The sequence below is a fragment of the Cupressus sempervirens genome, chromosome 6, assembly GCF_028749045.1.
Source record: "Cupressus sempervirens isolate cs-2001-9-10 chromosome 6, ASM2874904v1, whole genome shotgun sequence".
Taxonomy (NCBI): Eukaryota; Viridiplantae; Streptophyta; class Pinopsida; order Cupressales; family Cupressaceae; genus Cupressus; species Cupressus sempervirens.
In genome coordinates this window covers 117,412,573-117,426,087 of record NC_143123.1, presented here as the reverse complement: position 1 = coordinate 117,426,087, position 13,515 = coordinate 117,412,573, and positions in this window count along the sequence as shown.

Sequence of the window (13,515 nt, the reverse complement as noted above, 5' to 3'; positions counted from 1 at the left end):
CAAGCACGATAAATCTATTAGAGTTTGTACAGACTTCTGTGATCTTAACTTGGCATGTCCTAAAGATGACTTTTCGCTCCCTAATATTGATATGATCATGGACATGACAACTGGCTATGAGATGTACTCACTTATGGATGGTTTTTCTAGATACAATCAAATAAAAATTGTGCCAAAAAATCAAGAGAAAATAGATTTCACATGTGCATGGGGAACCTTTTGTTGGAATGTGATGCCATTTGGTTTAAAGAATGCTGGAGCTACATATCAGTGAGCTGTTACTACAATTTTCCATGACATGATGCATAGAACCATGGAGGACTACGTTGATGATACCTTGGTCAAAAGCGCTAAACACAATACTCATCTACAAGATTTGGGTCCCATCCTAGATCATATGGAAAAATTCAATCTTCGGCTCAATCCTAAAAAATGCGCATTTGGTGTCACATCAAGAAAATTGTTAGGATATATTGTTTCGTCAAAGGGAATTGAAGTAGATCCAAAAAAAGTACAAGCAATAATGGACATGCCACCACCTTGAAACATCAGTCAGATGAGAGGACTACAGGGAAGGTTTCAATCTATTCGCAGGTTTATTTCACAATTGGCGGATAAATCACAACCCTTCACAAAGACCTTACATAAGGGTGTGAAATTCAATTGGAGCCAGGATTGTGAGAAAAGCTTAACATAGATCAAATAATATCTTGTCAATCCACCAATCTTGATGCCTCCTATGGATGGGAAGCCTTTGCTTTTATACATTTCAGCCACTGAAATATCTTTGGGAATCCTATTGGCTTAGGAAGACAATGAAAACAAAGAAAGAGCTATTTATTACTTGAGCCGAACATTGGTCTCTTATGAGAAAAATTAAAACATTATTGAGAAAGCTTGCTTGGCAGTTGTCTTTGCTTGCCAAAAGTTGAGACACTACATGCTTGCCCACACTACACGGCTTGTGGCTAAAATAGATCCATTAAAGTACTTGCTCAGTAAGGTAGCTCTCACAAGAAGATTGGCTAAATGGGTTATGATACTAAGTGAGTTTGACATCCAATATGTTGAATGCAAAGCTATAAAGGGACAAGAAATTGTAGACCAACTGGCTGTGGCACCCATACAGAGTCTTCTACCAATAAACATTGATTTTCTAGATGAGTCAATTCTAACACTCACTCACCATACATGGGTTCTGTTCTTCGATGGGTCCTTCACACAACAAGGATCAGGTGCTGGATTACTTTTCATTACACCAAAAAGATACTCATTGCCCAAAGCGTACAAGATTCTATTTCCTTGTACAAATAACATTGTTGAATATGAAACTTTGATCAATGGTATGAAAATTGCAGCTGAATGAAGAGTAGATCAGTTGGATATCTTTGGTGACTCTCAGCTTGTTATCAACCAAGTAAATGATGTGTATCAAACAAAGGACAAAAAACTAATTCCTTACAAATGCATGGTTGATGACTTGTCAAAGTATTTTTCACACATCACCTTCCAACAAGTTCCACGCGTTGATAATAAAGCGGCTGATGCTATGGCCACTCTGGCCTCCTTGCTACAAATGCTAGAAAATGATCTTCGACATGAGTTCTTGGTGGAAGCGTTACACTACCCAGCCTATGACACACCTGATTCCAGGATGACTTGTTCTATTATAGGACAAGAATCATCCTGCTACCATCACATCTATTCCTACCTTCGTAATCAAACCATTCTAGAAGGTTTGACCCAAAATGAGAAACATTACCTAATCCGTAATGCTTCACATTATGTCATTATTTCTGAAGATCTGTATAGGAGAGGTCTCGATGGAACACTCCTTAGGTGTTTAGAACCCGACGAGTCCAAATGCGCACTAATTGACATTCACGAAGGCATTTGCGAATCTCATTCCAATGGTCCAACACTAGCTCACAAACTCCTTCGTGCTAGTTACTACTGGCCTAAAATGGAGCAAGAAGCTATTAAATATGCTAGGTCCTGCAAGCAGTGTCAGCTACACGGGAATCTCATTCACGCTCCAGCCAGAGAGCTGATTCCCTCTACTACAACATGGCCATTTCAACAATGGGCCTTTGACTTGGTGGGGCAGATTCACCCAACCTCTTCCAATGGACATAAGTTCATTATCACTGCTACAGATTATTTCACGAAATAGGTAGAGGCAGTCCCTCTCACAATTGTTGATGGCAAAATTGTAGCACTTTTTATCACAAACTACATCATCTGTAGATATGGTATACCATCCTCAATCATTACTGACAATAGAGGACAGTTCAAAAATAAAGACTTCAAGGAAATGTGCAAGAAATTCAAGATTACACAACATTGGTCTTCCATTTATTACCCCCAGGGTAATGGCCAAGCTGAGGCATCCAATAAGGCGATCCTCAAAATTTTTCATTGCATAGTCAATAAGTGAGGGAGAGATTGGTATCTCCAGATCAATCCAGCCTTGTAGGCATATAGGACAAGCATTAGAACTCCAACGAGCATGACTCCTTTTGCATTGGTGTATGGGGCGGATGCTGTGCTTCCAATAGAGGTTGAGATTCCTACCTTGAGAATCTCCATGAAAGGCCTTATCACTGATGATGACTACAGGATAGCTCGACTTCAAGAGCTTGTGTTACTAGATGAATGACGAAAAGTGGCCTGTGATCATCTACGAGCATATCAACAAAGAATGGCATGAAGCTACAATAGGAGAATCAAGCCACATGACTTCCAGCTGGGTGATCTCGTCCTAAGAGAGAACCCTAAGAATCAACAACAATGAATGCAAAAGGGAAAGCTTAAACCAAACTGGTTAGGTCCGTACATCATTACTGCAGTATATGGATCTGGCGCTTATCAGCTTTCCACAACTGAAGGAGAAGTGCTTAAAGAGTCTATCAACACTCTCCACCTGAAGCGGTTTTACAGTTGATTTAATCTTAGCAATCTCTTTGTACATATTTGTATGTCCTGAAAAAAATCTAAAAATCAAAAAAAGTCCTAAAAAAAAAAAGCGAGAAAACTTGCCAAGAAGGTGAAAACCTAGTAAACAGGCGCCTTTTGTTCCCAATGCTCCATCTTGCAGCGCATCTTCTGGCTATTCTGTACAATCGCTTTCATGCTTTTGGTTTCTTACTTTCCGCTCATGTATCCATGGATTGAGTCTTGTCACAGCTCGGTGGCATTCCCCCTTAGTGTCACTCTTTTTGAGATTCTTCTCATAGAATCTCCTTCACGACAGTCACCAATCATTTTGATTGCGTCTGCCTACTGTCGCTAGTGTCACTCTTTTGGAGATTCTCCTCATAAAATCTCCTTCGCGACAATCACCAATGGTCCTCACTGCGTCTGCCTACTGTCGCCAGTGTCACACTCTTTTGGAGATTCTTGTCATAAAATCTCCTTCGCGACAGTCACCAGTGGTCCTCACTATGTCTGCCTACTGTCGTCGATGTCACTCTCTTTTTGAGATTCTCCTCGTAGAATCTCTTTTGCAATAGTCACCAGTTGTTTCAACTGTGTCTGTCTACTGTTGCTAAGTCATGTCTCCAGATTCCTTTATGGAAAATCTCTTGCGTCAGTCAACAGTTGTCCTGGTTGTGTCTGTCTACTGTCGCTCAGTCCGTCTTAGGTTCTTCATCATGAAGATTCCTCTTTGACCTCAGTCACCAGTCATTCTGATTGTGTCTACCTACTGTCGTCACCTTACTAAAGATATTTTTTTCAAACTTGTTCTGGACATTGACACTTGACATCAATCCCAAAAACTTTGAATTCAAAAAATGATATACTTGTTTGGATATGCTGAGCATTTTCTTTGTTTGCTTTTTTTTTCTTTATCATATCTCCTCAAGCAACTCGATGATGTCATCTTCAACTAGAGAAGCAATGACTAGGGGGTATGATCTTTTCCTTTGCTTTCTATTTGCAATTTAGTTCCAATCAGTTGATTTATTCCTATAAGAGGGGTGTCCACTATAAGAGCCTCCATCTCGTATTAGATGGCCGTGTGTACCTTGACTCCTTTTATAAGAATACGTCAATAACATTGGTGCTTCTCCTTGTTTGTTGGAGTGAACTCTTCATGCTACAGTAAATATTGATACTCGTCTTGCTAAGTGAATGTACGGGTCACTGCGAGTATATTTAGCACACTTCTGTCTCAGGTTACGAACACAAAGGTCATTGAAGTACTTAATATAAGACGGATCTCTCGTGTGTTTGGTGTGCCTATTATGCAAGAAACATTCAGGTCATCCTAGCATTTATGCTCTGATGCTTATGTTAACTTGCTACATTAAAAGGGACAAATGTTTTGGTCATTCTAGCTTCTTGTGCCTTGAATGCTTACATTTAATCTTGACACCCCAATAACATATGTTATATTCATATTTTCATGATTGCAATGTCAGTGGAAATTGTATCACATGCGAGCTTTATTTTATATCCAATGATGATAAATTGTCGAGGCTTGGTAACCAGACCTAGGGTTGCATTTAACATAGTCTTGCATTATATACTTCATTTGCATTAGCACGTAATTCGATGGTAATTCTATTCATACTCCACATGCATCAGATTCCTCTACAGTTCCACAAGCATTTGGTTCGTCGATTCACGCTCCTCAATGGAATACCTGTGACTGTCAAACAAAAACACGCAACACTATGTAAGATGTCAGTTCATACATATGCGTTCTATCTAAGTACAACATACATCTCATGTACATCAAAGAAAAAAAAAATAGACAATGACATGGACACAGGAATACTCGACTCAATATCTTGTATATATATATATATCAAAGAATGGGTCAGTACAAAAAATGGGCGCTACTCGAGCACAATCGATCAAAAATGATACATGTGGTGCTGGCACACCAATCGATACATAGCAAGGGATCAAAATCAAAAATCAGGCACAGAGTGTCTAACTCTGTCCTGAACCCTCACCTCCAAGAGGAGTAGGAAGAGCAGGGGCAGCAGGTGGTGAAGGCGGTGGTGGCATATCTGGCCTGACAGGAGGTCGTGCACCTCTAGACTCTCGCGCGTACTGAGAGAATCGCTGAACTTGCAATGTCTCATCTGGTACGGCACTGGTGTATGCAGCATAGTAATATGCATCCCGAGTAGATTGGAAGCAGATCTCATCCTGCACCAGTTCTAGCCTTCGCTCTGCAGTCTCCGCACGCTCCCTCTAATGATCTATCTCTCGCTGTCTCTCCACTAGCTGCGCATCTCAGACTGCTACTACAATCTGTAACTCTCCCAACTGTTGGGAGGTTGCATGAACCCACTCTCGATACCTCCATACTGCATCCTACACCCCACCTACCGACTGATCCAGCATATCCTCATCTAACATCTCAGGTGCCTGCTGCCGTGGTGGTGCCTGTGGTTGTGGTGGCACCTGCTGCTATGGAGCCTCCTACTGAGGGGCCTCCTCCTCTATCCTCTACTTGTGGCATCAGCTCTGTCCACTCCCACTACACCTGACACTTGAGTCTGATCCCATCTGATGTGGGGGAATCTGCATCTGCTAAACCCAGTGCTAGACTCGTGACTACTGCTGTGGCTGAACTAGAGGCTATGGCTATGCCTGCTGCTGCTGGGGTGCTTGTCTCTCTATCTGCACTGCCTGCCCTACCATCCCCACTAGATTTATAAAACATGGGAATGGATGGCTAATCAAAAATGCCTGATATGCAGGCATCATCCTGGCATCTGCTATCGCTGGTAGGTAATCCTGCAGATGTCTATCATGGATCGTCTTAGATCCATTCGTGCTAGCCACCCCCGCTCGATGTCTTTCTGCAACCTGGCATAGCTGCAGAACTCAGGAAAAATATCGTGTGGTCGGCCATACTGCCACCAAACTCAAGAGATCACAAATTTCTCCATAACAGATGTCGTCCTGCCCACCAGTGGTCAAGAACTAAACATCCACGGTAACTCTCTAGGAGCATCATCAGAGTCCTCTGTCTCTCACTAGGGTCACCATACAATAGACACCAGGTCATCAAGATGTATCCTCCACTGCTCTGTCTTACCTAGGTGGGCCTAGGTAATATGCCCTCGATATCTGCAAATATAGGGCTCCATGGGCTCCCGAGCATCCTCAAAAATCAGCCTACATACAGGGAGATGCTCCTAGGCCTAGATCTGTAACACATATACTCTCGCTGCCATGGTCTTCTTCTCATGAAAGATGACCTCATGCATATCATGAAAAAGATGGGCCAACATGCACTGACCCCACCCAAAGATCTCGAGTGCCTCAACCATCCTACGGAGCATGATCCCCCACCCGCACTCCAAACCATGATGTCCTCTGTCAGGACATAAGAAACAGCTCAAGAATATAGCTAGCATAGATGCTAGCCTGTGTGTCGGTCCATAGGTATGCATGAGCTCATCCCAGTTGATGGCTCTCCCCCTCGGTAGCTCTCTCCCGAACACAACTGATAATGCCTCTGTCCCTGCTCGAGGTACTGTATCATAGATGACCCAAGTCCCGTGGAAAGAAATCCTCAGAATCCTCTAGATGTCCTTCAGAGTGATGGTCATCTCACCCATCGGCAAGTGGAAGCTGTTCGTCTCTGAATGGAAATGCTCCACCAAATCTATGAGTAAGCCGTGATTCACCATCATGGTTGGAATCCGACAAAGAGAAGACAAACCCAATCGGGCAATGTGTGCCTGATCTGCGTCATTCGAACTCCACAATAACTCTCCATATGACGGACAGTGTGACCTAAATGCAATGTCTCCAAAGACCTCCTACACGCACAACAAAAAATGACAAACAAACGATCAGTATCAAGTCAAAAGAAGCATCAAAATGAAATAAAATGAAATTTTTAAGTGCGAAAGTCAAAACTGTCATGGAATTTCATGTGAAATTATACAGTTTCACATGAAGACATTCTTTCTTCGCGCGAAGAATCACGAATTCGTGCGAAAAAAGAGTTGCTTGCACAAAGAAATTAATGTCTGTGCAAGAAAAGAAGATTTTGCGCGAAAACCGAATCGCCTCGCGTGAAGAATCTCTTTCTTCGCGTGAAACCAAATGCCTCCCGTGCGAAGACCCTCACTGCCATGCGCAAAGAAATAGACAGCCCTGAATCTTTGCACAAATAAAGAAGATCTTCACACGAGAAGAGATCAGTCTCGCGAGAAGAAAGATTTGACCCCTAAAAAAACATGCTAAACTGTGCAATAAATGACCTCAAAATATGTGAAAACAAAAGTACAAAGATGAGAAATCGATGACTCACCGATGGTCCGTAGTCTGTTGGCCGACTGTGTCGTCTAGAGCACTCAAAACGATGATATCTCACATTCACTGCCATGTCTCTATCAGAGCTCAAAATCACTACAAAACAAAAGCACAAATGAATTGAAAATGACCCCTCAAGCCCTTATATAGCTGTTGACCAAATTTTTCAAAGTGCTCAGATTTGCGCAAAAATCACACCCTTGGCTAATTGGACCATTTTGGATCCATTTTCGGGATCAAATTCAAAATTTGACACACCTAAAAGCCTAAAAAATGCATTTTAAAATTTTGGGGACTGACGCGATTTAACGCTTGTGTAGCGCAAATCTTTCTGGTACTTTGTGCTACTTGGAATCCTTTCAAATTTACATTTTCCATATTTTCAAAATTCATTTTGAAAATATTCAACACAAGTCAATTGTGGCTACATCTGGTCAACTTTTGGTCAAACTTGGTCTTTGTGACATCACAATCATTTCAAATCAATCCTGAATCTTCTTTAGATCATTATGATCTCTTCTAGATTCTGTTGAATCTCAGATTTCTTCTACCTCTCATGATATATTGCTTCAAATCATATTTTTGGTGTGTCATCTTTCGATTTCGCTCCTGAGGGGGCAGGATGATTACATCATTAAATACTTATTGCTTGGGGCATCTAGTTCCCATCTTATGTCCTTATCATTTGGGGCATCTCATCGCTCGGGGCATCTTGTTCCCTTCTATCTGGCATCTTTTCCATCTATCTTATCTTTTCATCAATTGATCAACCTTATAACAACTCTTCTCAGAGTTTGATGGATAGGTATTGGGACAGTCTAAACCCTGACTCCTGAGGATCAAGCCTCATTCTGGGGATGATTCTATGACTCATGATTGGACCTTGTTATCTTTTATCAATCTTAGGTATCTAGGTGTTCTATCTGGATCCTTGAAGGTTAAGCTCCGTTCTGGAGATAGTCTTCTAAATGCTATCGATCTTAGGTATCTAGGTGTTCTATCCGGATCCTTGAAGGTTAAGCTCTGTTCTGGAGATAATCTTCTAAATGCTATCAATTTCAGGTATCTAGATGTTTTGTCTAGATCCTTAAAAACTACGCTTCGTTCTGGAGATAGTCTTTTAAATGCTACCAATCTTAGGTATCTAGGTGCTCTACTTAGATTCCTTGGGATTAAGCTCTGTTCTAGAGATAGTACTTAAAAGCTTATCAATTGGTCTCCGTGTAATCAACTTCGAAACCAATCTCATGTTCACATCATGCTTTTTGATTATCTTTGAATTGAACGTGCTGCTCGCACATTCATTCAAAGAGGGGCAAAATGTAATACCCAAAAATTGGCTCATTGCCATCTTAACCAATTCTGGTCTATTTCTGATTAATCCTAAGACCTATTCTAATAGGCAATTTTCATTTTGCTACTCGCTACTTGACTTAATTGTCAAATGCAGAAAACCTAAATCTGCATTCATCATGCTTATTATTTAATTCCTATAGTATTTACTCATATTAGTCACATTAAATCTATTGATTAATATTTAATTTAATTATTAAGTATTTATACTTTAATTAAATTAAATTATATCCTAAGGCTAATGTACTATAGAATTAAATTTATTTAATTTAATAAATTGCCTATTTTAATTAATTAAACAAAATTAGTTAATTAAATGGAGAACTTACTTCTAAATTAATTAAACAAAGTTATTTAATTAAATGGGAAGCCATTCCTAATTAATTAAATGAAGTTATTTAATTAAATAAGAAAAGTGTCTCTAATTAATTAAATAAAATTATTTAATTAAATAGAAAAGGTAATTATGAGAGCATATCTCATTTTATTAAATTAAATATCTCTCCAAAATCCTTCTTCAGTTCAAAAAGGGAAATTTCCAGTTCACTATTGATAAAAAATGAGTTAAATGAGTTAACTCCTTTTTCTACTCAAATTGAATTAGTTAACTCCTTATTTTACTCAAATTAAATCTGTTAACTCCCTTTAATTTGGGAATCTCCCTTTACGACTGAACTTCACCTTTAATCCTGACCGTTGATTGAAATCAATCTCAATCGTTGATGGATTCCACGAAAGTCTATTTAAGAGACCCTCATCTCTTCATTTTGGGAAGAGGTTGAATGAGAATTTGCATTGAATTGCTGTTGAATTGTGCATTCATTTGAGATCCCTATTTTCATATTCATTTTCTAAATTTGATATGCATACATTTAGTATAATTTTTTTACATGTTCTTAGATTAAACGTGCATACTCTATTCTAGATTAATCTGCATTCTCATATATAGTCACATTTTTTTTCAAATCTTTCGTTCTTACAGGGTCTGGTTGCTTAAACACCTCGAATATGAGGATATCTGACAAGCAATTTCCTTTAGGTAGAAGGCAACAGGTCGCTTTGCAGACTAATTTTCGGATGAACAATCCAATGTTCATTTCGGGATGAATCCGCATACAATGACTGTGTTGAAGTGTGTGTGTTAGCAGAGGCCACATATTCACACATACAATATATACATGTGTATATAGATGTATATATACATGTGTGTGTATATATATGTATTTGTATAAATATATATGTATATGTATACATGTATATACATATATGTATATATACATGTATACATGTATATACATATATGTATATATACATGTATACATGTATATACATATATGTATATATACATGTATACATGTATACACATGCATTGTATACATACACATGTATATATGTATATATAGATGTATATAGATGTATATGTATATATATATATACACACACATATGTATGTATGTATGTCTGTATGTATATATGTATGTATTTATGTATGTATGTATGTATATATGTATATATATGTATGTATATATGTATATGTATAAATATATATGTGTTTATATATGTAAATATGCATATCTATATATGTGTTTATATATGTAAATATGCATATCTATATACATGTGTGTATATACATGGGTATACACATGTATATGTATGTATGTACATATATATACATGTATATACATGGGTATACATGTATATATGTATATATATATGCATGTATATATATTATATATATATACAAATGGGTGTTTGTGTGTGTGTGTGTGTGAAGAGAAAATTGCGATACATGTGGTTTGAAAAGTTTTGAAAGCAATAATTTTAGAGTTGCACATAAGACTCAAGACTATTAATGTGATGTTTAGTGTGAATCAATATAAACTTTACCCTAATATGTAAAATAATAATTTTTTGTTATTATAAAAAATAGGTTATAAGGATTTAGGACCTATCTTAGACTAGGATAATGTAAGGGTACAAATATAGAATGAATAAACATGGACAAAGAAGAGGGTATATAATTAAATAGGAATAAAGAAGTGTTATGGAATTATGTGCATGCAATATATGGTCAAATAAGAATAAGTTTTTAAATGATTACCTAAAAATGCAAAGGGGTACATGGACATTACATAGGGGGAAGTAGAAAAAGAAGTATGCGAGGGTTAATCATTTAGTGGTATAAGTTTGTGTTCTAAGTTTAATAGTTTAATACATTAAGTTTTGTTTTACGCTTAATAGGATGAAATTTTAAGTTTTTTCCTAAGGGTTAAATAGTTTGAAGGTTGATATTCTATAATAAGTTAAACAGTTTGAAGGTTTGAGTTCTGTTATACGTGTTTAGTAGTTTGAAGGTTTATGTTCTATTATATTGGTTTAATAGTTTGAAGATTTAAGTTTAAGCCCTATTTAATATACATTATAGAGTTTCAAGGTTTAAATTTAAGCCTTATTTCAATCAAATGTGTCATCTTAAGTTACATAATTAAATCAATTCTAAAGTATAAAAAATAATTTAACTTAAACAAAATAGTACAAAATAGATACATTTTTTTCCAGTAAATTATTAAGATTATAATTTTTATAAATTTCATTTAAAAAAAAATAAAAACTATACATTTTTGGTATTAAAACATTTAAAAAAACTTTCTTTAAGCATATTATTAATAAATGAATGAAAAAAGAGAGAACCCTTACCTCAAACTCGGTCAAGTGCCACTCCAACTCCCTTTTGTTAGGATTAAGCACATACATAAATAACAGTTACATGCAAATATAGCCAATATTAGAAAATAATAAATCACAGAGAAGAGAACACAAGACACAAGGATTTAACATGGTTCACCCAATCCCTAGGCTACATCCACCAACAACAAGTCCAATATATTATTACCTAGTGATTACAATCCATAATCCATTACATCTCAATATTGCTAGAAGAAGCTACAATGCCATCATACATTATGAAATCTCTAGCCCTAAGCCATTTTATACAAACTTTTGTCACTATCAAAATTAGGGTTAGAACAAGTTTTCCAATAGAAAAATAGGATACAACACCTTTTACAATAGTATAATCATTTTTGGCCCACGAGGGCGGTGCCCCTTGACCCCACCCTATATTGTAATAGGGAATACACCTTGGGCACTGCCCCCAAAACCCCATAGAAATAATATGGGGGGAAATTGCATCAAATAAACCTCTAAGTCTGATTAGGCTCCGCATCACAATAATCTCCCACTTGGAGGCTGATTAGACTCCACAACAATAACCTCACATTGAAATATAAAATCACCCTGGACTACTTTTGTTCTTTTATTATGTTCAGTTTAGAAGACCAACCAAAGCTAAAGAGAAGTTCAACTTCTCCCTTGTTACTGCCTTGGTAAACATATCTACTAGATTATCATCAATATGTATCTATTCCATCTTTAACTATCCATAATTTAAAATTGATCGAATGAAATGGTACTTCAACTATATTTGTTTTGTCTTTGAATGTAGAGCATAATTCTTGGCAAGATGAATTGCACTCTATCTATATGTAAACAAATAATCATCCCTCCATGGGTATCCCAATTCTTCCATGTGGAACTAAAGCCACATCAACTCCTTGGCTACCTTTGTAGAGGATAAAGCATTAACTTTCTATAACTAAGAAATCTACCTAATTGTTGTCCCACCAATAGTAAATACATAACTTGTAGTACTCCACCTAGTATCAATATCCATTACCAAATCTGAGTCAACATAGCCCTATAAATTAGTAGTAGAGCCCCCAAAATGTAAACACTCACTAGATGTTCCTCTCAAATATCTGAGAATCCATTTGATTGCATTCCAATGTTCAATCCCTAGATGATTCATGTACCTGCTAACAACTCCCACTACATGTGCAATATTTGGCCTAGTACATACCATAGCATATATTAAGCTTCCTATAATTGAAGAATAAGATACATTGGACATCTTATCCTCCTCTTCATGTGTCTTTGGACACATCTCCTTACTCAACTTCAAATAGCCAGGTAAAGGTGTGCTGATAGCTTTGGCATTCTCCATAGAGAAATGTTGCAACACCTTCTCAATATAATCAACCTGAGATAATGTCAAATTTGTGTTCTTTCTATCTTTGCAAATTTTTATACCAAGGGTTTGCTTTTCTGCCACCAACTCCTGCATAGCAAATGAATGTCCTAACTATCATTTCAACTCCTTAATATGATCCATATTAGACTCAACTATAAGCATGTCATTAACACATAAACATAAATATGCAGTTGTCATTATCTAAACTCTTAAAATAAACACAATTTTCAGAATGACACTAAGTATAACCATGCTCATTCATAAAATTGTCAAATTTAAGATACTATTGCCGAGGTGCTTGCTTCAAGCCATATAATTTTTTCTTCAATCTGCACACTGAGTTCTCCTTACCTTTGAACTCAAATCCTTTTCATTGTACCATATATATCTCTTCATCCAAATCATTATGAAGAAAGGTTGTTTTAACATCAAGCTGCTCCAAATACAATATTTCAGAAGCTACAATACTTAAAACAGTAAGAATAGAAGTCATTTTAATAATAGGAGAAAATATCTCATCAAAATCAATGCTCTTTTTCTATGCAAATATTTTTACAACTAATTTGGCTCTAATTATTTTCTTACCTCCATCATCTTCTTTCAACTTGTAAACCCATTATTTTGTAAAGCTCTTTTACGTACATCCAACTTGCATAAATCCCATGTCTAATTTTTTAGCAAGGAGTCCATTTCTTCTTTCATTGCAAACTCCCATTGAATCTTTATATCCACCTACACAGCTTAATCGTTACATTTAGGTTCACCAAAATTTGTTAATGAAT